The sequence below is a fragment of the Canis lupus genome, chromosome 35, assembly GCF_011100685.1.
Source record: "Canis lupus familiaris isolate Mischka breed German Shepherd chromosome 35, alternate assembly UU_Cfam_GSD_1.0, whole genome shotgun sequence".
Lineage (NCBI taxonomy): Eukaryota > Metazoa > Chordata > Mammalia > Carnivora > Canidae > Canis > Canis lupus.
Window position 1 is genome coordinate 23,008,998 of NC_049256.1, and position 24,186 is coordinate 23,033,183.

Sequence of the window (24,186 nt, forward strand, 5' to 3'; positions counted from 1 at the left end):
ATTCCCTTCCAGCTTCTAGTCACCAGCCAGTTAATGCACTGTGACTCATGATTGATTCAACCAACATCCCAGATGGTCACCAAATGGGGATTATCTTGTCCATCTTCCTTCCTACATTTAGTGTCAGAGATTCTATTGCAAGGAAGAACTTTTCTTTCTTCTTCCAATTTCATACAATCATTCATGTTTTAATATCAGAATGATTCCAATTCCATTCAATGAATTTGACTGGATAGACTCATTATTTATTTTGATTCTCAAATTTCTTACATTTGGCTCTTCGAGCTGACTCCTGGGTCTTTTTTATGTACCTCCATTGGTATTTGAGAAATTTCATTCTTTTGAGAAGAGAAAGAAATGCCAAGCTTATTTCCTTTCCTTTTTCCAGGTATTTCTCAGAGCATTCCTGGTTTTCTTTTTTAGTGAGGTTAAATACTTGGTGTGTTCAGTGCTACTTGGTATCACCGCAATCCCAAGCCATCACACATGGAATTTTTGTGGTCCTCCCAATTACTCTTTGTAAATAACTTCTCAGACAGAATAATAACTTTCATTATTCTCCACTTACTTCCTTGCTCCATCAGTTAACATATTTGAGCAATATAACCAGTCACTTAACCACCTCCTCCATCTCTAAACCTTGCTCCTGTCATCCAACTTTTGGATACCAATGTTTCTGTTAGGAGAGAAAGAAGAAAGTAATATAACTCTGAATCATGAGGAGTCAAAAAAGAAATCACAAAGGAAATTCAAAATATTATGAACTGAATGATAATGAAGATATACAATAACAAACTTATGGGCCACAAGAAAAATATTAGGGTCTATGAAAAAAAAGACAAATATATCAACAATTTCAATATTATTTAACTAGAAAACACACCCTTCCAACAAATTGCAGATGATTTTATGAAAAACATTAAAATAACACTGTATTAATTTTTTTTTTTTTTGGTATATTCTTGACAAAGTACCAGAGACATATACAGCTAAGAAACGGGTTAAAGTGACGCGGAGCACTTTCTCATGTGCTTGTTGGCCATGTCTATGTCTTCCTCTGTGATTCTGTTCATGCCCTTTGCCCATTTCATGATTGGATTGTTTGTTTCTTTGGTGTTGAGTTTAATAAGTTCTTTATGGATCTTGGATACTAGCCCTTTATCTGATATGTCATTTGCAAATATCTTCTCCCATTCTGTAGGTTGTCTTTTAGTTTTGTTGACTGTTTCTTTTGCTGTGCGGAAGCTTTTTATCTTGATTAAGTCCCAATAATTCATTTTTGCTTTTGTTTCCCTTGCCTTCATAGATGTATCTTGCAAGAGGTTGCTGTGTCCAAGTTCAAAAAGAATGTTGCCTGTGTTCTCCTCTAGGAAACGAACAAGGGGTAGTGGTAAGGGAGGTGGGCAGGGTGTTGGGTTGACTGGGTGATTGGCACTGAGGGGGGCACTTAACGGGATGAGCACTGGGTGATATGCTATATGTTGGCAAATTGAACTCCAATAAAAAAATAAAAACGAAAAAAAAAGAAATGGGTTAAAGAATTTTAATATGTACCATAAATAATTATTATATGTAATTTTAAAGTTCACAGAGTAACACAAAATGTTTTTGTTTTTAAATTTTGCTTTAAATACATAAAAATTCTAAAGTTCTTTAAAAGTAATAAATAGGGGATCCCTGAGTGACTCAGCGGTTTGGTGCCTGCCTTTGGCCCAGGGTGGTCCTGGAGTCCCAGGATCAAGTCCCACATCAGGCTCCCTGCATGGAGCCTGCTTCTCCCTCTGCCTGTGTCTTTGCCTCTTTCTCTCTCTCTCTCTCTCTCTCTCTTTCTCTCTCTCTCTGTGTCTCTCATGAATAAATAAAGAAATTCTTTAAAAAAATAAAAAAATAAAAAATAAAAGTAATAAATAAAATAATTTTTTAAAAGCTGAGAGATTGACATTTGGGGGCCAATTAGTTAGGTATTCCTTCTAGAGAGCATGGTGCTGTGTTAGAGGTGGGAATTATGGTGAAGGTGTATCTCAGCCCTCCTTACCCATTTCAATGTGGGTTTTTCTGGTACACCTGCTGTTGTAGGAGTTGCTCAGCTAGTTTCTGAATTTCTTTCAGAGGGACTCGCTCTGTGAATAGCTGTACATTCACTGAATCCATAGAAGGAGGGGAGTAAAGGAAGCATCTGTGTAGCCAGTCTGATGAGAACTATTTTATATAGCCACCAATATATACTAAGACTAGTTTTTCATTAGCCAATCATATTTCAAAAATACATTTAAAATATCCACATATTTGATATAATTTATATGTATATTTGTTGTATATACATATATATGTATATTTCTTCTTACCATCTCCCTTAAATTGTCAACATGCCACTTTGAAGAACTCAGGATAATGTATTTTTTTTAGTCTTTCCTCAACATCAACCCCTTTCCTTTCTCTTCTGAGATTTGCAAACCAGATTTTATTTATTCCTCATGTACCAAACTTCATATGCCAAACTGTCTCCTCCTCAGGTCCTTGGGAAATGCTCCTGTACTTACATGAAACATTCTTCACTGTCTCCGCATAGCTAACTTCTACTCATCTTTCAGGCTTGTGTTCAATAGTGACCATCCTGATGAGGTAGATCTCCATTATAAAATCCTTCAAGGACACCAAGACACTACCCCTGCTTGGATTTATCACAGTTGGAAGTTTGTAGGTATTTATGTGGTAATATGTCTCACACACTATAAAAGTAGCCGAGAAAAGGCAGAGAGCACATCTGTGATTTCTCACCATGGGTACTAGCACAGTGCCTGTTATCTAATATGTGCTCAATAAATATTTACTTGGTGAGTAAAGAAATAAATGAATGACATTTTAAGTTAAACTGCTCTTCCATTTGAGTCCTTATATATTCAAAAGATCTTGCCTACTCTCTCCTGGGATTCCTTTGATTCTAGGTGGCACCACAGAACCACCAAGAGTCTTCCTGGATAATATTTTCTATAAATTGAGTTAAATAAATATGTTGCTACAAAACAAGCCATTAATGAACACTTTGAAACTGAACAATTATATCAGTTAAAATATGTAATATGTAATATGTAAAATATGTTAATAATGATTTCTACAAAATTTTGGACATGAGGTCTTTCGATCAAAAATGCAACTTCATGGGATAAAACTATCTTAAAAACTTATCTCTTTAAACTTACATGATTTTCCAAGGAATCTAACTGTAAGCAGTATTGAAGACAGGTGTGCTGGGCTTGAAATAACACCTTTAATTAGGAAGATTATTTCCTTACTTTTTTATATTTTTTAATTAAATATTTGTTAGAAAAGCTAGTATTTTTTAAACTCCTCTTGTAAATCAAGGCTGCAGTTTGGATTTTCTGGAGCGTTAACTCTGAGACAGAGTTCAGTGTTCAAGATGTTGTAAGGGAAAGCCCGTGAGATCAGCACAAGCTCTCTGGAAGGGAGGGACAGGAAGCAGATGCAGGCAAAGGATGAAGCTGCAACCCCAGCCATCTCCACTTGGAGCTGCCCAGCTGAAACCACCTGTCTCGGTTGTCCTGCTTTGGGCCTAAATGGCAAGACTTTTGCACCTATACTTTGGTCAATGCACATGGCTTCGCCCAAAGGATGCAGTATCTCTGGACAGCAGACACAATTCCAGAAAGCATTGGTATTCTGACCACTTTACAGCAGTGGGGGCCTCAGGTCCTTCGTCAAAGGAGATCTATATGCACACCTCCATGCTACTACTAGCAATTTGTTATTTCATTATCCATTCTTGATTTTTCGATAAAAATAGCTCATATTTATTCAATGCCAAATATGAGCTAGATACTCTAGTAAGTGTTCTAAATGCATTATTTCATTTGAGATTTATAAAAACTCTATAACCTACCAAAATTTTAGCTCCTTTTCACAAATAAAGAAACTTGGACACAACACTTAGATTTCCAAAGGACACATAAATAGAATTTAGACCCAGAGACTCCAGCTTTAGACACAGAACTTTTTAACCCTATGGTACAGCTGCTTTCTAAAAAAATGCATAGCAACATAAAGGCAATAAATCATCTTGAATATCCCAAATTCATTTTTGGTTCAGTGTACCCATTTCCATTTAGATCTTATTAAGGTGAGTTACATTTATATGAAAAAGAAAATTTTCTCTAATTATGCTATTGGGCTTAAGACGATGACCCTTGTAGTGATTAATGTTTGATGTCAGAGAGAGGACAAATACAAATAAACACATACAACCTGATGTAAAAAAAAAAAAAAACAAAAGCCAGTATCTCCATCTAAAAGTGCTGCATGGGTAATCAGAGATATAAGAAGGCAGAATGATATAGGATCCCCGAAGTGATTCTTTTCCATTTAGGCCTCTTCAGGTGACTAACAGGAGATATGGTACTGAGATATGCATGCATGTGTGGGTGTGTGGCGGGGGTGGGTGTGGGTGTGTGTGTGACAAAAATTGAGTTTTAAGGATCTAAATCTCAATGAGAGATCATGTTAATGAAACAATTTAAAGCATATTGCCATGGATTTTGCAGACATTTAGAAATAGCTTATAAATCTGAAAATGTACTATGCATTTATTTCCCTAGAGAATATTCTGTACAAACCTCAACCAACATATTTTGTTATATACATTAAGGACTAAATTTTAATGCTATGAGAAAAGAAAATAGCTAAACATTGAGCTATCATTGTGTGGACAGCTTTCCCACAGGATCAGGATATGATAGATGAATCCACACTAGAGTTATTGAAACCAAGAATGGACAAAGTATATTTATGGGGTATAGAAAAAGCAGAAAGGAACAAGTTGCCTTAATGGTTCATTTCTATTTCTCAATTCCTAGACTGAATGGTTATAAATTATATTAAATAGATACAGAAAATATTAGACACAGATTATTAAATCATTAACAACCCATCAACAACCACTAAAACACATTTATTTTATTTTAAGAGTTACCCATTTCATTATAAATGGTTTTTTTTAAAACTTACCCAAGGAATTTAATATAACAGGCAGTCTTTAAAAATAAAGTTAAGTAATTGAATTTAAATTAAAAAAAGGAAAGAAAAATAAATAAATAAAGCAAATGCATTTGAAATGGCTTGATATGTTATACCTGCCATATGCCCAAATAAATTATTTCCAAGACTTTTATATAAACTGTAGTCTACTCACACCATTTCTATAAATATATTATTACATCTTCATAACTCAATTCTTATACAATAATATAACTAGCACAGCTATTCTAAAGAAAATTTTAAAAATAGAGGTCAAAGTTGGCATAGACTTAAAGGAGACTCAGACTACAGGTATGTGTGCACATATGTGTGTGCGTGTGCATGCATACATGTGAACGCACAAGCACTTGTGTGCATGCACACATGCGCGTATGTATATCTCACACATACTTTCTTGGATGCCTACCAATACCACTTTTCTGAAAGATTTATGATACTGTAATGTGCCAATGCCAAGTATATTGAGAAACCAAAAGCAGCCAGCAGATGATGGTTAAAAGTTACTTTTTCAACCAGTGACTTTGACGAGAGTGTGAAAAGTTTTACCTTTAAACTTCCCATCAGGACTTGCTCCAAACTTTTTTTTTTTTTTAAGATTTTATTTATTTACTCATGAGATACAGAGAGAGAGAGACAGAGACAGAGGCAGAGACACAGGCAGAGGGAGAAGCAGGCTCCACGCAGGGAGCCCGACGTGGGACTCGATCCCGAGTCTCCAGGATCATGCCCTGGGCTGAAGGTGGCGCCAAACCGCTGGGCCATTGGGACCACCCTGCTCCAAACTTTTTAACAGATATCTATGACCACCCTGTGCTTCTTAGAACATTTATTAAACACACAATAAAAGTGTTATTTTAAGAGAGATAGTGGAGAAGCCTGGGTGCCTTTGTCTTCTATGGACACCTCCGCTTCCCCTCTTCACTCACTTTCCAGCCACAGCATGACATGCTCAGAGCTTCTCTTCTGTTTTCCCCATAATCCTGAAAAGCCCCACTCTCTTGTACATTTAACTATCAACTGAGTTATTTCCCAATCAAACCTTATCAAGAAGATATTTGGCAATTTCTCAGGTCTAAACAAGCGACTACAAGTTGCTCTCTCCCTTGGGTATCTACATGAGAAATGGCATTCTTATTCTTTGTGTTATTTTTTGTATCAAAGTCCTTCATCATAAGATTCCCAAGAATAGAGGCTTTTTAAATTTAATTCGTTGAAAAAAACAAAAAAACAAAAAATAAATAAATAAATTTAATTCGTTGTACATTACATTTAAATCAGTGCTGCTAATTCTTCCTATAAATACAAAATTACTGAAATTCTGTTTCCTAAAGGATCTCAATTTGCATGTTTTCTCAGCAATACATTTTTTAATAGCAATTAAACACTGAGCCAGAGAATTCCTCTGAGATCAGGAACATCCTATTTGTCAATTTAGAGTAAAATACCTAAGCTCTTTTTCCCCCCATGAGCTCATATTTTTTGCCACATGGTATGCTTCCAATTTGCAGCCTGGCCTATGAAAATGCCACATTCATATTTCTAAACACACCTACAGATTAGAATAGAATAGATTTGTGGATGACAAAACACTGCTGTCTGGATTAAGCTCTGTGGGCATGACTCCATGGAAGCCTGCACAGCTGATAAGGGTAGAAATTTAATTTCTGCCTAAATGGAGCCTCAGTGGGAGAGCATATCTCTGAAAACTTCAGAGGTAAAAATCTGATGATCATAATTTTACCCAGATGGCCTTTCTTTTTTTGTATTCTAACTAATGTAGAGTAAAATGTCTTTAAATGAGTTTTCTAATTGCAGGTGTTCCATTCAGGGAGTATCACATTTCTCTAGCATTGATCTGTATTGTTGAACAAGATTCCCAATTTTCTTAGAAATATTCTTTTTGAAAAAAAGGGAAATATTCTTTCTGCAATTTATTTTTAAAAATAAACAGGATATTATTTTTTTAAAAAAAGGAGGTTGCATACGGAAGTATAGAAGTCAGTTAAACTTTGCTCCTCCAAGTATCATCTATCCCATCATTGCCATGACTAGTACTAGCTCATTCCCCTAGTCATGGGTGGCTTTTTTCTCACTCTTTAAAAAGATTCTTTTCCCGCCTACATGGAAGTAATTCATGATAAAAACAATTTTATCTCTAACATGCAATGATTCATGCACCAAAAAGGCAGTCAAATAGCTGGTTCTCACATCCCTGCAAATGAAGCTAAAATAATAGGTAAGTGGATGGGGCTGAAAGATTTAGAAAGTCTGTGCTGAGCTTAGCTGTTTACTGACATGCACAGTGTGAAATTAATGAAGATATCCTTTGATGGCCAAGATTTCTATTACTTTGAAATACTATAATGTAGATAAGGTACACGAGAGTGTATTTTAAAACACTATTACTGGAATCCATATCTTGCCTTTTCGGGAAATAAATTCAGATTTATGCCCTTCATTAATGAGAAACCTAATTCCATTTAAGATTGTGCAAACCATACTACAACAAGAAGGTGTATATGGCAGTTTTGCTCCATAGAAGTTTAATTCCACCCCTTAAATGGAACAATACTTAAAATGCAATTGTTCTAAAATTTCTTGGCAAACAGTTTCCCTAAACATTGGCCCAGTTTCTCCATCACTGCATTTAAGTAAGTTCCCAACTTTATTAAGACTTCAGGCTCTTTGTTGCCAAAAAGAAAACCCACTGAAAAAGTAAACAATGGGAGTTGGGTTTTCAAATAAATTTGGGTTTGCTTAGGCTGTTTAAAATTTGGTTTGGAAGAAATCAAACATTATTCAAGCTTTCAGAGATGAATTGTGTCAGAGTACCCCATTTTTATGAGCTTTTCAACTGAATGATTGCCTTTGGACTGGAAAAATTTATTTTCATAATCATTGCATTAAGCAGTCCTTTTATTTTAACTAGGCTTTAATAAGTAAAAAAAAAAAAAAAAGTGAAACTCAGCTTGATTGCTTCAGGGTTTTTTTTTTTTCTCTACCAAAACTATTTGGCGATACTAAATGTAGGATAAGTTATAATCCCCCAGGAAGTAATTTTTATTGCCAACCTGGCTTCATATGCCAGAAGACTATACATCAACTACCAATGAACTATGAAATACTTCCTAAAGAAAACAAACAAAGTTTTCCTTTGTGATATTTTGCTGTGCCTGATTATAAGTGGATACAAAATACTAAGCACTTAAAATTTCAATCCATAGAGATAATTAGTGTTATATAAAAACTAAAGATGAGAGGAAAAAGTTCAGTTGGAGAATATCCTATTCAAAATTGAGGGCAGCCCCAGTGGCTCAGTGGTTTAGCACTGCCTTAAGCCCGGGGTGTGATCCTGGAGACCTGGGATCGAGTCCCACATCCGGCTCCCTGCATGGAGCCTGCTTCTCCCTCTGCCAGTGTCTCTGTCTCTGTCTCTCTTTCTGTATCTCATGAATAAATAAATAAAATCTTTAAAAAAAATTGACACAGACTATAGTAAGACTTGGCAAAATGCTAAATAAAATCCAAAGGTCACACACATGGAAGATGTTTTGAAAAGTCTTGTAGTGCTAGAGCCTTTAAAAATGACTTACTTTCACTCTTTGCCTTTGCACGTCAGTTATATGGATCTCTTCTCTATTTTTAAACAGTAAATAAACCAAAAAGAAAACAGCATTGTAGTTTGACCATCCATTTCTATCTTTAATCTCAGACAACTCCCCCTTACTAATATATTTAACCAAATCCCTCATGTAGCATTTTGTTATCCCCTTCTCATCCTGGGAAAAAGCTTGCCACCATTATCAATTAGCTAACACTGTGTATTTTTAAAGCTATTTTGAAACCACTTCTTAATCACCTCGCTTCCAAACTAAATAATCCCAATTCCTTTAACCTTCCCTCAGAGGTCCTGTTTTACACTCTTTAATCATCTCTGTGGCTCTTCTTTGGAATCCCTGCAAGTTCCCAGTGTCCCTAAAAGGCTTTGAAACCCAAAACTCAGTAATAATTTGTCTCTCTTTCATCTGTTGTCATGTGGTGAGAGCTGAGGGTTTGGCTTCTCCTATGACCTAGATTGTAGACAATTTAAGGATAAACATTATCTTTCTTTGCTTAAGAAGCATTTTTGCTGATAGTAATTTCCTATAGAATTAGGTACATCATGGATGCTTACCCATCCTTTTGGTCTTGTTTTGTTTATTGTTGTAGTGTCATGATCATTGAGAAGAGAGATGTCATGACTCTTGTGTTATATAAACTTATTTAGGTGCTCTGATCCCTTTTCCTATTTGGTTCTGCCATATAAAAGACAAGAGCTGTACTCTGTTGAGAAGGCTTATGACACAAGTTCTATGTAATGTAACAGTTGTTAAGCATGACTTTGTTTTATATTTGTCCTTACATATATTGAAAAGGAAATACGTATTTGTTAGATAATATCTGCCAACTTCTTTTCAAAATGTAAATGAATAATCTTGTCAACGCAAGCTACTGTAAAGACATTTGAATGGGGGAAAAAAGCCCCCAAACACTGATTTCTCTTTGAATTAAATACACTTGTACTAAAACTGACTAGTAGGAACACATGGCAAAAACCTGGCTACACACCAGTAGTAGCATTCATTAATTCCTGCCAAAACACTAAAGATGAAAATAGCCTATTGAGCATGGAATCTAGACCTTCAATATGATAATGATAAATAATAGAATATAAAATGATTAACAGTACATCATGGAGTGTCTTGAAGAATTTACCTTGAATGAACTAGAGGAATGGACAATAATACTGGCTTATGTTGAAAACGTGTAAAGAATAATAGTAATACTTATATAACCCAAATTATTTATTAAAAGTACTTTCCAAATGTATATTCATAAAAGACAGAGCTTGGTTGATTTATCAAGTATATTCATAGATTCTGAGTTATACATCAAGGCCATGCCTCTATTAGATTCATTCACGAACACTTATGTATTGAGTACTTTGTGATATGGCTGAGGCTGTTCTAGATTTCACAATAAACAGACAAACAGGCAAACTCTCTGTCTTCATTGAAATTAAATTATATTTATGAAATAGCTTGATAAAGCAATAAATATGTAATTCACTAGTAGGTTGGATATACTGAAAAGAAAGAAAAAGATAAAGTGGGTAAGAGGACTTGGGAATGTCAGAGATGGGTAGGTTGTTTTATTTAGGGTGATCAGGAAAATATGATGCCATATTGGCAGAAACCTAGCAAAAGTGAGAGAGTGAACTTTTCTGAGTCCTGGGAAAAGACAGTTTGGGCACAAGAATCATCAAGTGCAAAAATTACAAGGGCTGGGTATATTTGGCCTGTTCAAGAAAGGAAGTCAGTGTGACAGCAGAAGAATCAATGAGCAATAGAGACAGAGAGAAGATTTGAGAACAGAGTGATGGTAGAGAGGCCAGATCAGATCATGCACAATCTTCCAATCCCATGGTTATGACTTTGGGCTGTACTCTCAGTGAGATGAGCAGTCATTTGAAGACTTTGAGTCAAGGATTGATACCATCTTTCTTAACTTTTAAAATAACTCTTTTGTCAACTTATACAATAATAGACTATAGAGCAAAGTGTAGAGGTATTAAGACCACTTATGAGCCAATTGCAACAGTTTGGATAAGGTGTGGATGGTGATGATAAGAGCAGAAGAGGTGAGAAGTAGTCAGATTCTGGGTATGCTTTGAGAAAGAGTGGACAGGAATTTCCAACAGATTGAACTAATGTGTGAGAGAAAGCAGAATCAAGGGTGACTCTAGTTTTGGGCTTCACCAATGTTGTGTCAGGTCCAGTATATTGAAGGTAATGCTCTCAGCTAGGAATACCTGAAACCCTCACCCAATCAGAATTACTGATGGAGAGACCCCACAGACATGAACACACCCTTGTAGTTCTTATTACGATCACAGGATGAACTTCACCATGAAACCATCAGGGAACTTTGAGGAACAAGATCTATTACTTACAAGTTCCATGGGGTACACTGTCTGCCTGAGGGCCACACAATGATTTCACTGGGAGAGAGAGGCAGATTGAGAGAATGGATCTGGTACTCTGCCTTTATTAGGGTGCAAGGTTGGGAAGTTTATGGTTTCTGGGGTCACTCATTACTGGCTAATTTGAAGCACAAAAGCAGGAATTAGGGCATGGGAGAGTGAATGTAGGGTAACTGAATCAGTAGATTATTTAGGTCACCCAGGGTTTTTTGAAAGAGGCACTACTTGGGTGGTGATTTTACTGGTAGCTGTGTCACACAACTGGTGGTATATTTATTCAAGAGAATGTCTTTTGAGGGAAGCTGGGTGGCTCAGTGGTTGAGCATCTGCCTTCCGCCCAGGGCGAAATCCTGGAGTCCGGGATTGAGTCCCACATCGGGGTCTCTACATGGAGCTGCTTCTCCCTCTGCCTATGTCTCTGCCTCTGTGTGTGTCTCTATCATGAATAAATAAATAAAATCTTTTTAAAAAACAGAGAGAGAGAATGTATTTTGAAATGGATGCCTCAGCACTGAAGAGTTTAATGTCAACCACTTATAGTGTAACCAAATAAAAGGATGAAGATTCAATTAACTGTAGGGATAACTAGGGGAAGATCAGTCCTTCCTTTGTTGAAAATCAGTTCTGCTTCTCTGTATTGATTTGTCCTGTTCCATTTGTTTTTCTTAGTTTCTTCTTTTTTTTTTAATAAATTTATTTTTTATTGGTGTTCAATTTGCCAACATATAGAATAACACCCAGTGCTCATCCCGTCAAGTGCCCCCACCTCAGTGCCCGTCACCCAGTCACCCCCACCCCCCCCCCGCCCTCCTCCCCTTCCACCACCCCTAGTTCGTTTCCCAGAGTTAGGAAGCTTTCATATTCTGTCTCCCTTTCTGATATTTCCCACACATTTTTTCTCCTTTCCCCTTTATTCCCTTTCACTATTTTTTATATTGACTTAAGTATCTATCCTTCTGCCAGGACCACACTGGTTTGATAACTGTAACCATAAAATAAGTCTTAATACTGAGTATTCTTATTTCTCCAAACTTATTCTCTTTTTGTCAAAATTGTTTTCACTACTCTGTTTTGCCTTTCCATATTTTTTTTAGAATCATCTTATCTATATTTTCAAAAAATCCTGTTGGGATTATGACAGCAATTACATTAAGCCTACCGATCTATTTGGAGAGTATTACCATTATGTTGAGTATTCTAATCCATGACCAAAGTCCATCTTTCTGTTTATTTAGATCTTTGTTTTTTTCATCATCATTCTGTACTTTTCACTATACAGATTGTATACATATTTTGTTAGATTTTTACCTAAGTGTTTAGCTCTTTGGGTTACTATCCTAAGTGTTTTTATTTTTAATATCAGTTTATATTTGTTCAGTACTCAAATGTAGAAATATGAATGCCATCATCAACTCATGACAGAAAAGTTCCCTTTCTTTCTTATCTGTATGCATTTAATTTTCTTGTTTTATTGTATAGGCTAGTATTCTAATCATATGACGAATATGAATGGTGAGAATGAACATTATTAACTTGTTTTCTGTGAGAATGACAGCATTCAGTCTTCCATCAACGTTAATGGTATGTTTTCTTGTACATGCTTTTTAACAGGTGGAGGATGTTCCACTCCACTCCCAATTTACTGAGAAATTACACCATGAGTGGTTGTTAAGTACTGTCAAATGCTTGCTCTGCATCAATTGATATCATTATGTACTTTTGCTTTTTTTTGAACCTTCATTTGCAGATTACTTTGAAACATCTTTAGAATATTGATTCATTCTTGCATTCCTGGAATGAATTCTGCTTGATGTTAGTATGTTATTCCTTTTATATGTTGTGAGATTCAATTTGCTAATATTTTGTTGATAATTTTTGGGTCTATGTTCATGAAGGATATTCTTCAAAAGTTTTCTTATATTTCTTCTGTCTGGTTTTGATATCAGAATAATGCTGACTTTATAACATGACTTGGGAGCTGACATCTTCTGGAAAAGATTATATAGAATTAGTGTTATTCTTTCCTTAAATATTTGGCATGATTACATTTTAAAAGATTATTCTGGCAGAATGCACTGAGAAGATGTTCAAGCAAAATTGAATCAGAAAGGCATCTATTGAAGTTATTTTCCTAAGAGATAAAGGTGTCCTGGACAATTGACAAATAATAGGGATGGAAATAAATGACTATGTGTAGATATGATACCTAGAACACATGCTGGCCCATAGTAGATGGTCACTTTAAGTTTCTTCTCCATTTTCCCTTAGCTGAATTTTCCTGGAAGAAATATAAATAAATCAGATGAATCTCTAGAATAAAGGTCAGCAAACTATGTCCTGTGGGCTGCATGTTTCTGTAAATGAATTTTCAGTGGATCACAACCACACCCAATTTATACATATGGCCTTTGGTTACTTTTGCACTATGATAGTAGAATTGAGTGGTTGCAACAGAGACCATAAGGCTCATATGCCTAAAATATTTATTATTCACCTTTCTGTAAAAGGAAGTACCAATCCTGCTGTAAACAAGTCTAAAAATGTGATAAAAGTTGTTAACTTATGTGCAGAGGTTTTCAGTAGAAATTTTTCCCTCAGAATAGAAGCTGACATCTTTACAATTATTTCTCACAATGACCTATACCAATACACTTTCCCCCTTGCATCCTTGCCCTCATACCTCTCTGACCTCAATACTTATTACTGTTGCATCATGCTGCCCATGCCAACCTCCTTAGTCTTCTCCAAACATTTAGACACTTTTTCTTCTTGGGACCTTTCTTTGGACATTTCCTCTGGCTATAATTTTCTTCCCCAAAATGTCCTCATGACTTGCCCCTCACTCCCTTCCATTCTCTGCTCCAGTCACCTTCCTCATCCCTTCATGAGGTCCACTCTGATCATCCTATTGTCCTTAGACTTCAGGAACTCTAAACTAATCTCTAAAACTTTGACAACGTCCAAATCTCTAGAACATTTAAGTTCCCATAAACGCTTAACAAATTATAATAAAAATGCTCTTTACATGGATGCTTAGATTGTACCATCCCCTAGTATAAGTATAGCCATTTCAAATTGTTTAAAATTCTCCTTTGCTGCACAAAACCTAATTCTTCCAGTAGTATGGAACGGCTCTAATATGAGTTGAGGTTGGTGAACATATAGTTAGATAGTAGTCTTGAATGTCTCCTTATTGTCTCTTCTAAAATTATTCTACTGGGAGCTGAAAATATGAATTGAACTAGTATTTAAGGAAAACTTAGTTCAAAATGCCAAAGGGATCAGTGATATCTTTTTTTTTTTTTTTTTGTGCCAAGGGACTATTCTTTCAGGTGATGCCTGACACAAAATTGGCTCACCTGGGCAATTAGCTTTCCTTCACAGAAGTTATCACATTAGGAAAAGCGTCATCCCTACCACCTCATTCCTTAATTCTACACATGCACCATCTCCTTTAGATAAATGTCATTCTTATCCTGTGAAGTGTAAAAACAACCATGATGTTTGTATCTGAGAATTCCAATCGAGAAATGACAAGAAAGCAGAATGGAAGATTTGAGAAAAATAAATCATAATTTCATTATCTCAGTTTGGAGTTAAAGTTCAGGAGGGCAAACCATCTAATACAATGTCAGTCTCAGAAAAAAAATGATGGAGTGAAATTTTTGCTTTCATGATGGCATCACTTTTTTCTACCAGCTAGTCTATTTTGTTTAAATTGTGTATTAAAATATTCAGAAAAATGTAAAAGAGTCTAAACCATTTAAGAAAGAAAAACACTGGGATATCTTTCAAGAAGCCAAACTATAAAATGCAAAATAAATCGAATAGAATTTTTTCAGTTAATCTATGTAAACTAACTTATACTTCTTGAAAGAGAAAATGAAAGAAAAAAAAAAAAAAAAGAGTAGCTGGTTGCTAGGGTGACCGTGTCCTTGATTGGAACAGACAGGGTCATGGGTTCTGATGTCATTGAAGCAAGTCAGGCCATGACTGTGTTTTCTCTCATCTGCTTGGAAACAGGAAGAAGACAAAGTCAGGACAGGCTGAAAGGATATTAATTAAAGCATCCCACAGAGCAGAGGATAATGTACAGCAGGAACTCAAGTATTTTTCTAGAGAATTGTTTGGATAGGTAATATAATAATGCTGTGCATTCATAAGCACACTACAGTTTACAAACACTCCATTGCCTCTCATATGCCTGTAACCTCCCAAAGTTATTCAATTCTCAAACATCTTCCAGTGTCCCGTGTCTAAGAGCTCTTCTGCCTTCTGTCTTTCAAAGCAAGATCATCTCTCCCTTCCTAATATTTTTCATAGCTTTCCTCCTTCCTTTCCATTCCCACTTCCATTTACCATATACCAAAGCTTCATCGGTTCCATTTTGGATTTTGGCAGCAGATTGCTAACTGGTTTCCTTGACCCCAGTCCCCTTCCCACCCCGATTGTAATCTCTCTCTTCCATTTCCATTAGATTTAAATTATGTTAGATAACACACAGGTATTGTTTAGGGCAGTGCCTGGGTTGAATAAATGTTTATTATTATTTTTATTATTCTACTTAGCAAACAGATCAGACAGCATTTCCTGTAAAAAGACTAACGACCGCTTTGGCTATATGCATATGTGTACAGACATTGTAGTCATATGTATATATTCATTTGTAAATACACATATATACATATAGAGAGAGAGGCAGAGGCTCTTAAACAGCCCATTCATTAGCTTGAGTGAGTTTGAATACTGTGAAATATATGCATCCATGCACATATACATTTTCATTTTTATTCATGAGTAGCCTCAAACCTACCCCAACCACAGTTGCAGTTTCAAACCCTAACTAGAACTTATAGCTCCAACCTTAGCCCCAGTGTCCACCTACATCACAGCACCAACCCTGAATCTTAAACCTCACGTGACTTCTGCTGTAAGTCCATAGAATTCCATCCAGCATTAAAGGATCTGCATGATCAGCCTTGCCTCTGTACCCAACCTGATCTACTCAAAACACAACTTCCTACGCCCGTGATGCTTTTTGCCTCTTCCTTCTGTGCACATTTTCTCTCTCTGCACCCATTACTTTGCTCAGGCTCTTCTTCCACCCCTGAGTGGAACCACTTTCTGCTCCCCTTTGTTTGAACCTGTGAGATTGACCCCAACTGCTCCCCTCCCATGGAAACTTCTCTTACTTCAGTTGATACTCTCTTGCTTTTTCCTTTCTTTGATGAAAATCCACCATTTGTGTTAGGAGTATGATATTGTTTATTATTTACACACTGGTGACAGGACATGGGATATATTCTAAATAACCAGACCTGAACTGAATGACTAGAACTGGTATGTGAAGAAATGAGTAAATATAGAAAGATAAGGTGAGGACCTTGAGTGATCATTTGCTTAAAGCCTTATGAACACATTCCCAACTTAATTGGTAACTCAACTAGGCCAAAAAGAATTATTATTCTATCACCCACTGTACACATGGAATTCTATATGGAATCAAATAGTTATGAAGCAGAAATCTTTCTAAATGCCAAGAACTAGGGAAGCATTTTACCCACATCAAATTATTTCAACCTAATGGTAACCCCACAATATACTATTATCATTATTATTACACTATTTTTATACCAACTTAGCAGATGAAAGAACCAAGTCTTTTTTTTTTTTAATTTTTTAAAATTTACTTATGATAGTCACAAAGAGAGAGAGAGAGGGAGGCAGAAACATACGCAGAGGGAGAAGCAGGCTCCATGCACCGGGAGCCCGACGTGGGATTGGATCCCAGGTCTCCAGGATCGCGCCCTGGGCCAAAGGCAGGCGCTAAACCGCTGCGCCACCCAGGGATCCCTATGAGAACCAAGTCTTAAAGAGAAATGTATTCAATGTCACACATTTAACAAGTGGTGAGGCCAGGACTAAATCCTCAGTTTACTGACTTCAAGATCTATGCTTCCTATTTCTACACCTTCCTTGATGCGCAAACAACAAGAACCCTGCTTTCCATTCATATATTTGTTTTACTGTAAATTCAATCATTGATTTTTTTTTTAATTGGCCTGGAAACACCTGGCCAATGATGCAGAGGGGCTTAATGAAAACAGAGATGTCTGGAGATGCTTGCTTTGGGTTAGCCTGATTCACATCAGCTTCAGTGACAAGTTCTGGCTAGTTGTTCTCCTGCAGAAGGCTCTTTTGCCACCTTTTATTATCCTGAATCCCATTACTTATTAAATAGGGATGCTTCTTTCTGAACATTTTGATCTTATAGTGTTCTGTGAACATAAAAAATATATGTTATTTTGACTGATTTTTTAATCTACTGATCCTGGAGGTAGGAAAGATAGAAAGGAATATATGTGATTCCAAGATTTTGAGGAAAGCCCAGATAGATTCAGAAATGTTCCAGTATTCAGAGAAAGTGCTAACTGCCATGAAATCCTCCATGCTCACAAAAATACTATGTGAAACCTAGCAAGATTAGAACTGGGAAAAATGATTAAAGGGCAGGATGAGAGAACTCTTGTGTTTTTATTTTTATTTTTATTTTTTTACACTTAAGCTTGAGTAGAAAATATAGCCCCTTTGACCTAAGATGATGGCATCAAGAACCTTCCCCTTTTTAGCAGCCCTCAAAGGAAGACAGAGAGTAGGAAGGATAGGCTTGGTGTGGAAGGCTATTTTGCTACTGATATTGTTTAAAATTGCTGGTGCACAGTAATAATAAAAACCAGTGCTATTTTTAGTAAGGTTTACTATTATTTTTAATTCTCTGCAGATGATATACCCCCTTGTTGCCTTTCAGGGACATCTCACTCTCCCTAATCCCCCCACCATATGCCACTGCCTGCTTAATGCTAGGAGAGGTCAGGACCTCAATATCATGTCCCAAGATTATTTGAACAAGCAGTTCTACATCTTCTGTACTACACAAGAGAACCCAAGGGAGCCACATACAACAAAAGGGCCCAGTATGGATAACAAAAGCATGGAATTCTGTAATATTTAATATATATTGATTTTAAAAAGTATTTAGAAATAACTTGCCATCAAAAATTCTAGAGTAAATGTCCCAGGATTCCAATATCTTCTTATAAGTCACATTATAATTGAGTCTGCTTTTAGACACTGGAATATATGGAAACATCATTGGCAAAGGATAGAGGCAAGAAAGAATTGGTAGAAGGAAAGGTTAATTGCCTATTTCTCTTAATAGAATGATTCATAAAATTTAGGGAGAGAGAATGTGAACATAGCAACACCTCACAACCCCGTGCACTGTTTCTGATCAAAATTAATGAGTTGTGATCAAGTTGGATAAACGAGTAGCTAGCTAATTAAGAAAAAAAAAAGTTTTGACTGTTCCTTCCAAGTTGGAAAATGCATCTACTTAAAGTACAACAAGTCTATCCAAGAAACTGTCAGCTGGGATTATCAGGATGGCCTCTCAAGACTTGACCCATTGCCCGGGAGGCCAATGCATGACCTTGATCTCTGTGGTAAAACAATATCTATAAATAATGCATTAAGCATTTTCACATGCAGGCTGAGTAACATTCTTCGTATTTGCTCATGAATTCACGCTGCTTCTTATGATGCTTCAGTTTTCTGTATAGTAACCTTTAAAAGGTGATTACACGCTCTCCTTTAAAATGAGAGCATAGTACCTGTGAATTCCAATATAAAGCCCAGGGCTGTGAACTGTCAGAGAAAAAAGAAAAATAACATTTCTCTAACATCAAGTTAAATGTTTGACAAATTTGTTTTGATAAAAATATTTTACCTTTTCACTGCTTTATATGCAAAATGAATTAGTGCCAGTCCGAGTAGAGTCATTTTTTGCATATTTTTCTCAGATGGTTCCCACTTAGTAGGGCATTCTGAGGCTCTGGATTAGCTGACCAAGAATATTTTACAGAAACTGGTTTTGTCTCCCTCTAAGTCCTCAGCAAATCTGCAGATTTACACAAACACAATGAAAAGAGGTCCTCATTATAACAGGAGCTTTTAGATTGGTTTGGTTTTCCTTCCAATCATTCTATTCACAATTAGTGGGCAATACACATAAGGCTCTCAGTTTGCATCTGACCATCTCTGTCTATAAAATCCAGATTAATGTTGCATAAAAGCATAGCCAATCTGCTGGAAGAAGCATAGAATTTGAAAAAACAGAAGCAACTGGCATGGCTGACTTCCTTTCTTTCTCAGAAATACACGTTTACCTTCTCACTTAAGCTTAGATTTTTGGCCCAACCAATTTCCTTTTGTAATTAAACTATATCTGAAAAACAGTAACAAAGAAACAAACCAGTAGACCACTCCTCCCCCACCCCCAGCAAAAATCCCCATAATGCCTGAGCTTTCAATATTGTTTAACATATATTTTTTTCCTTACCAGCTTTAATTGTATATCAGCTTTTCTGAATGAATCTTGTACAAGATGAACGGATTTTATTTGCATGTTTTATTCCATATTATTCTGGACAAGAAAAGGTTGTGTGTGGGGGTAGGGGAGACAGTAAATGGATTCCCAAACTGGGGTATTACTGCCATCTAGTGTGATGTGCCGTAACCCAGAGGGGAGGGAAAAAAATATCTAGGAGACAATTCTATTTGAGATTGTGGAGGTTTACAGGAAGGAGAGGGCATAACTGGGAAGAAATACCCACCAAACCAGTGCATTCACCATGTAATGAATTCCTTGCTACAAAAGCTTTCATATATGTGGTCAAACAATACAAAATAGTCTATTTCTTCCAGCAAAATGAAAGAACTCTGGTCAAGTCTAAAAGCAAGTTCTTTATGAGAAGGCACATTCCAACTGTAAAGGTTGTTAAACAGCAGGCATGATTTGTTCAAAGGGGTGAATATCCATATCCCCTGAAAACAGTCCAGATTCTCCTACATCCATAGCTTTCTGTAAGGATGGCCATGTTTGCACACCGCTAGGCAGACAGTTTTGGTGGAATCTTGGTTTCCTTTTGAGCCCTCAGCTTCCATGAAAAGAAAATAATATTTGCCACTCATTTCCATAAGCAGCTCATAATATATCTGCTGCTGACAGATATTTGACATTGGTGAAGACTCAGAGGATTCTCAGCTAAACCTAACCACAAAACAGAGGACATGATACACAAAACTCTGGCCAAAGATTTTTATTTATTTTTCCTTTACATAGTACAAAAGTATACAAAAAAAGTCAAGAGGGAAGAAATACTGTCTTTCTATAACCTTCCATAATTCTCCCTTTTCACAATTTTGTCCAGTTCTGGTACAGATTAAATCAGGTGTTAGTGGTGGCCTTTGAGGCTGATATCCAGCACCATTTCTTTTACTATTATAGGACAAATAATCAATTCTTTATTTCACTAGCTACCTCACCCCTGTTAACATATACACATATCCCTTCCATCACATCCTGCAGGAAGGTGTGACCTCAAAACCTAGGGACTTTGGTGCCCTGGCTATATTTAGAGATTTTTGACTTTAAAAGCTCAAAGGGGAAAAACCTATAGGGATAGCAGGAGCTAATTTGGAGAATTGTTAAGTGTAAAATCTAAGCTCAGAAGAATTTTAAGTCATTATCTATGTCAAAGTAACCTAGCATTACAGAGCCTTTCTGCTGGTTTAAAAAGTGACCTGTAGCTCCAGGTATCTCAGATAAAAAGAGCACTGCTCTTCCCACACAGGGCCAAGACATTCAGAAGGTAGGATGCTCATTGCTAACCATGCTCTTGAGAGAAGAACTCTAGGTAGGAGGACATGATGACCCCATAGCCCAGACTAGCATAATCTCCAGCTTCTCAGGCCACCTTTTGAATAGAAAAATATAAATGGGATTGTTTCTAGAGCTCTTCCCAGGTTTTCATAATCATCTGTGCTTGAGAGGGGGATTCAGGTAAATGTTCTGCTGGTGCTCTCCTCACATGTCAATTAGGAAAGCAATAGGATGAAGAGTTGCTCCCTAGAGAAAGAAGACATGCAGAGATGGGGTGTGAGGCTGATGCATGTTTCATAATACACATAACATGGGGGATCTGATTTAATTGGCTCCCGGTATCATTTACAAGAGTGGCATAGAGATGAAGCAACTTTTGTCAGCCACAGAGAAACACAGATAGAACTGTTGTCTTGGGTCATGTTATCCAATGATCTGCCCTTTGTTTCGATTCAGTATATTGTATAGTTGAATATAAAAGTAAATCAGTTAATTTATCATTAAACATAGATCAGAAACAAATAACATCTTAACCTTCGCACAGAATTCAAGTTGACCTGCTTCATCAGAGACTCTTGGATTGAAAATTGAGCCCCCTGAAAAAAATTGTACCCCTTGCTCTCTGGAGCCAAAGCCCAGATTCCCCTGCTTCCTCATTTCATTTTTCCTGCCGCTCTGTATTTGTACGTTTGCATCTGACATGAATAATGTTACAACCTGGAGAAAACACAGCCCTCTGGTAAGGCACTCACCCAGCTTTTCTAGGATTAATCACAGACTAAAACCCTAAATAACATACTGATATATTAACTCCATTAAAATCTAATTCAGTGGCAATAACTTTTAGAAAGCCAACAAAGGGCTTAAGAAGAACAAAGTGAGAAAACACTAAAAAAAGGTAAATCAATGTTCGGTCTGAAAGTAAATCAGAATTAAAGACAAGAGTATGAATTAAAAGAAACCAGTCTTGAGTCTCAATCCTTACCACAAACTCATATATTCTTGCGAGGTTTACCTTTGAATCTACACATAAATTTAAGCAAGTAATATTGATGAGCCCTCAACTGACGACAGGCTCACACATGGTAGGATGCCCTATTCAAAATCTAGGAAATATAACATTGCCAAATGGATTCCATTTCCACTTTCAAAGACCCTTACCTAATGGTTTCATTGTGGATAGCTGTTACTTAACTCTTTTGAAGGCTTCTACATGGAGGACAGCCTTCTAGATTGGGGCACGAAGAAGTAGAGGAAATCAAGTATGTCTCAGCTGTAGTAGAAGTTGCCAGGATAAAGAACACGTGGAATAGCACTGAAAAAAATCCCAAGAGGGCAGACAACAAGACATTCATTTGAGAAAGTACAAAGAAAGGTGTGAGGACATAGGGAGAAGACAGCTATCTCTCAGGCAAGCCGAGAAGCCTGGACCACCATCTCCCTCACAGCCCTCGGAAGGGAACAAACCTGCTGATATCTTGATCTTAGGCTTCCACCCTCTAGCACTGAGATGATACATTTGTGTTATCTGAGCCACTCATTTTGTAGAACATTGTTACAGCAGCCCTAGAAAGCAAATACAAATTCTGGATCTGTAGGATTTAGGTCTGATGTATAAAATGCAGACTGGGATTACACCAGGGACCAGGAGAAAGACATTCCAGGAGGCTGGGCCAGGATGAGCAAAGGTACTAGGTGGGCAGTCACGGTGCACTTCTGAGTACTGACTCACATGGCCAGAGGTGCTACTCATGTCATTCCTATGGCTCAAAAAAGTTGCCATTCTTACTAGTTCAATCCTAATTTTATAGGAGACAGAAAACATCCAATCCCCAATTATTTTCCACTGGAAATGCTATTCCTCCCAATTTTATATTTAAAAGAGTTTTGAACACAGACCAAAAAAAGATGAAAAAAGAAATGCGTAATGTAGATATTTCTGAAAATGGTTTTTCTCATTGTATATAGTTTTGGGTTGGACCCAGCTCACATCAAACTTCTAGAAAAAAAAAAGAAATTCTGTAAGATAGTATTTTTAAAGACTTCATTTTTAAAGTAATCTCTACACCCACTGTGTGGCCTCAAAATTACGACCACAAGATCAAGCGTTGCATACTCTATACCAACCGAACCAGCCAGGCCCCCCAAGATAGATGGTATTTGATTTCATTTAGCTGCTGCCTCTGTTATACATTTCATCAAGAAACAAAGATTAGGGGTTCCCAGGGAGGCTCAGTTGGTTGAGCATCTGCCTTCAGCTCAGATCTTGATCCCAGGATCCTGGGATCTCCCAGCTTTGGGATCTCTGTTCAGCGGGGAGCCTGCTTCTCCCTCTCCCTCTGCCACTCCCCTCTACTCATCTACTTTCTCTCTCTTAAATAAATAATGTCTTCAGAAAAAAAAATGAACAAAAATTAACATATATATTAAATGTGACAAAACTGAAAGACTAGAAGAATATGGCACATTTTTTGGTACCACAAATTGCCCATGTCCATACGCATATATGTGTGTGTGAACTTGTAAACCTGCACTCATTTTCCATGGTCTGATGAATTTAGTCTCTGATGCTACCAAATACTAGTTTGCAAATCTGCTGCACAGTGAGTGCAATGAAAGAGCATTGTGTAAGACTCACGTAGTGATTCAAGTTCTCACTGGCAGGTAATTAGCAGACCGAAGGGGAAAAACTAGTATCTAAGACCTCATTCCACAGAAAGAACTTAAAAATGTGCTTTGTTGGGTCCCTTGAGACTTTGCTGAATGCTTTAGAGAAGGAAAGAAACAGACTACATTGGCCTCTGTCTTATTCTCTACTTCTCCCTTACTAGTTGACTCACTATCCTTGAGATAGCTGGTGCGCTGTCATGTGCATCAGGATTCAGATCACCAAAAATTCCTTTAAACTATCCTTTGTGTTTTAATCTGACAACTAATATTTGAGAACGACTCTTACAAAGCATCATGGTGACAATAATTTTAAAGGCAGCGTTGCAAGTTAGTGGAAATTGCACACTAGCATAAAATTTTCTATGAAATTCCCAGTATGTTTATTGGGATGTAAATAATATTTGAATCAATACTTGAAGAGAGGAATTATCTCCATCTAGGGATGTCAATAGGAAGGTATTTCATTTCACTGGTGTCACTGAGGCCGGATCTTAGAGAATGGCAAGAATTGGACTTGCAGAAATTCAGAAGCTTTTAGGCTAAGAGAATAGCATGAATCATGGATGGAGATAATGTAGCAAAAATTGATATTGAGAAGCAGAGACATTTTTCATACTACTATGAATTGGGCAAGAATTAACTGGGAACAGAGGTACCTGGGTGGCTCAGTCGATTGTGCATCCAACCCTTGATTTTGGCTCATATCATGATCTCAGGGTCATGG

At 36.8% G+C, this 24,186-nt stretch overlaps 1 long non-coding RNA gene across 2 annotated transcripts; it reads right to left on the bottom strand.

Annotated features, from left to right (window-relative positions):
- Positions 1 to 262: 262 nt before the first annotated feature.
- Positions 263 to 24,178, bottom strand: LOC111094069. 2 transcript variants are annotated; one of them, XR_005384186.1, is made up of 5 exons: positions 24,119 to 24,178; positions 21,954 to 22,107; positions 18,858 to 19,028; positions 13,278 to 13,349; positions 263 to 676 (listed from the first exon to the last, which is right to left on the bottom strand). It is a non-coding gene; the product is annotated as an uncharacterized LOC111094069 (long non-coding RNA). The 2 variants fall into 2 exon arrangements; XR_005384185.1 differs by lacking the exon at positions 263 to 676 and adding an exon at positions 12,281 to 13,059.
- Between the last annotated feature and the right edge of the window lie 8 nt (positions 24,179 to 24,186).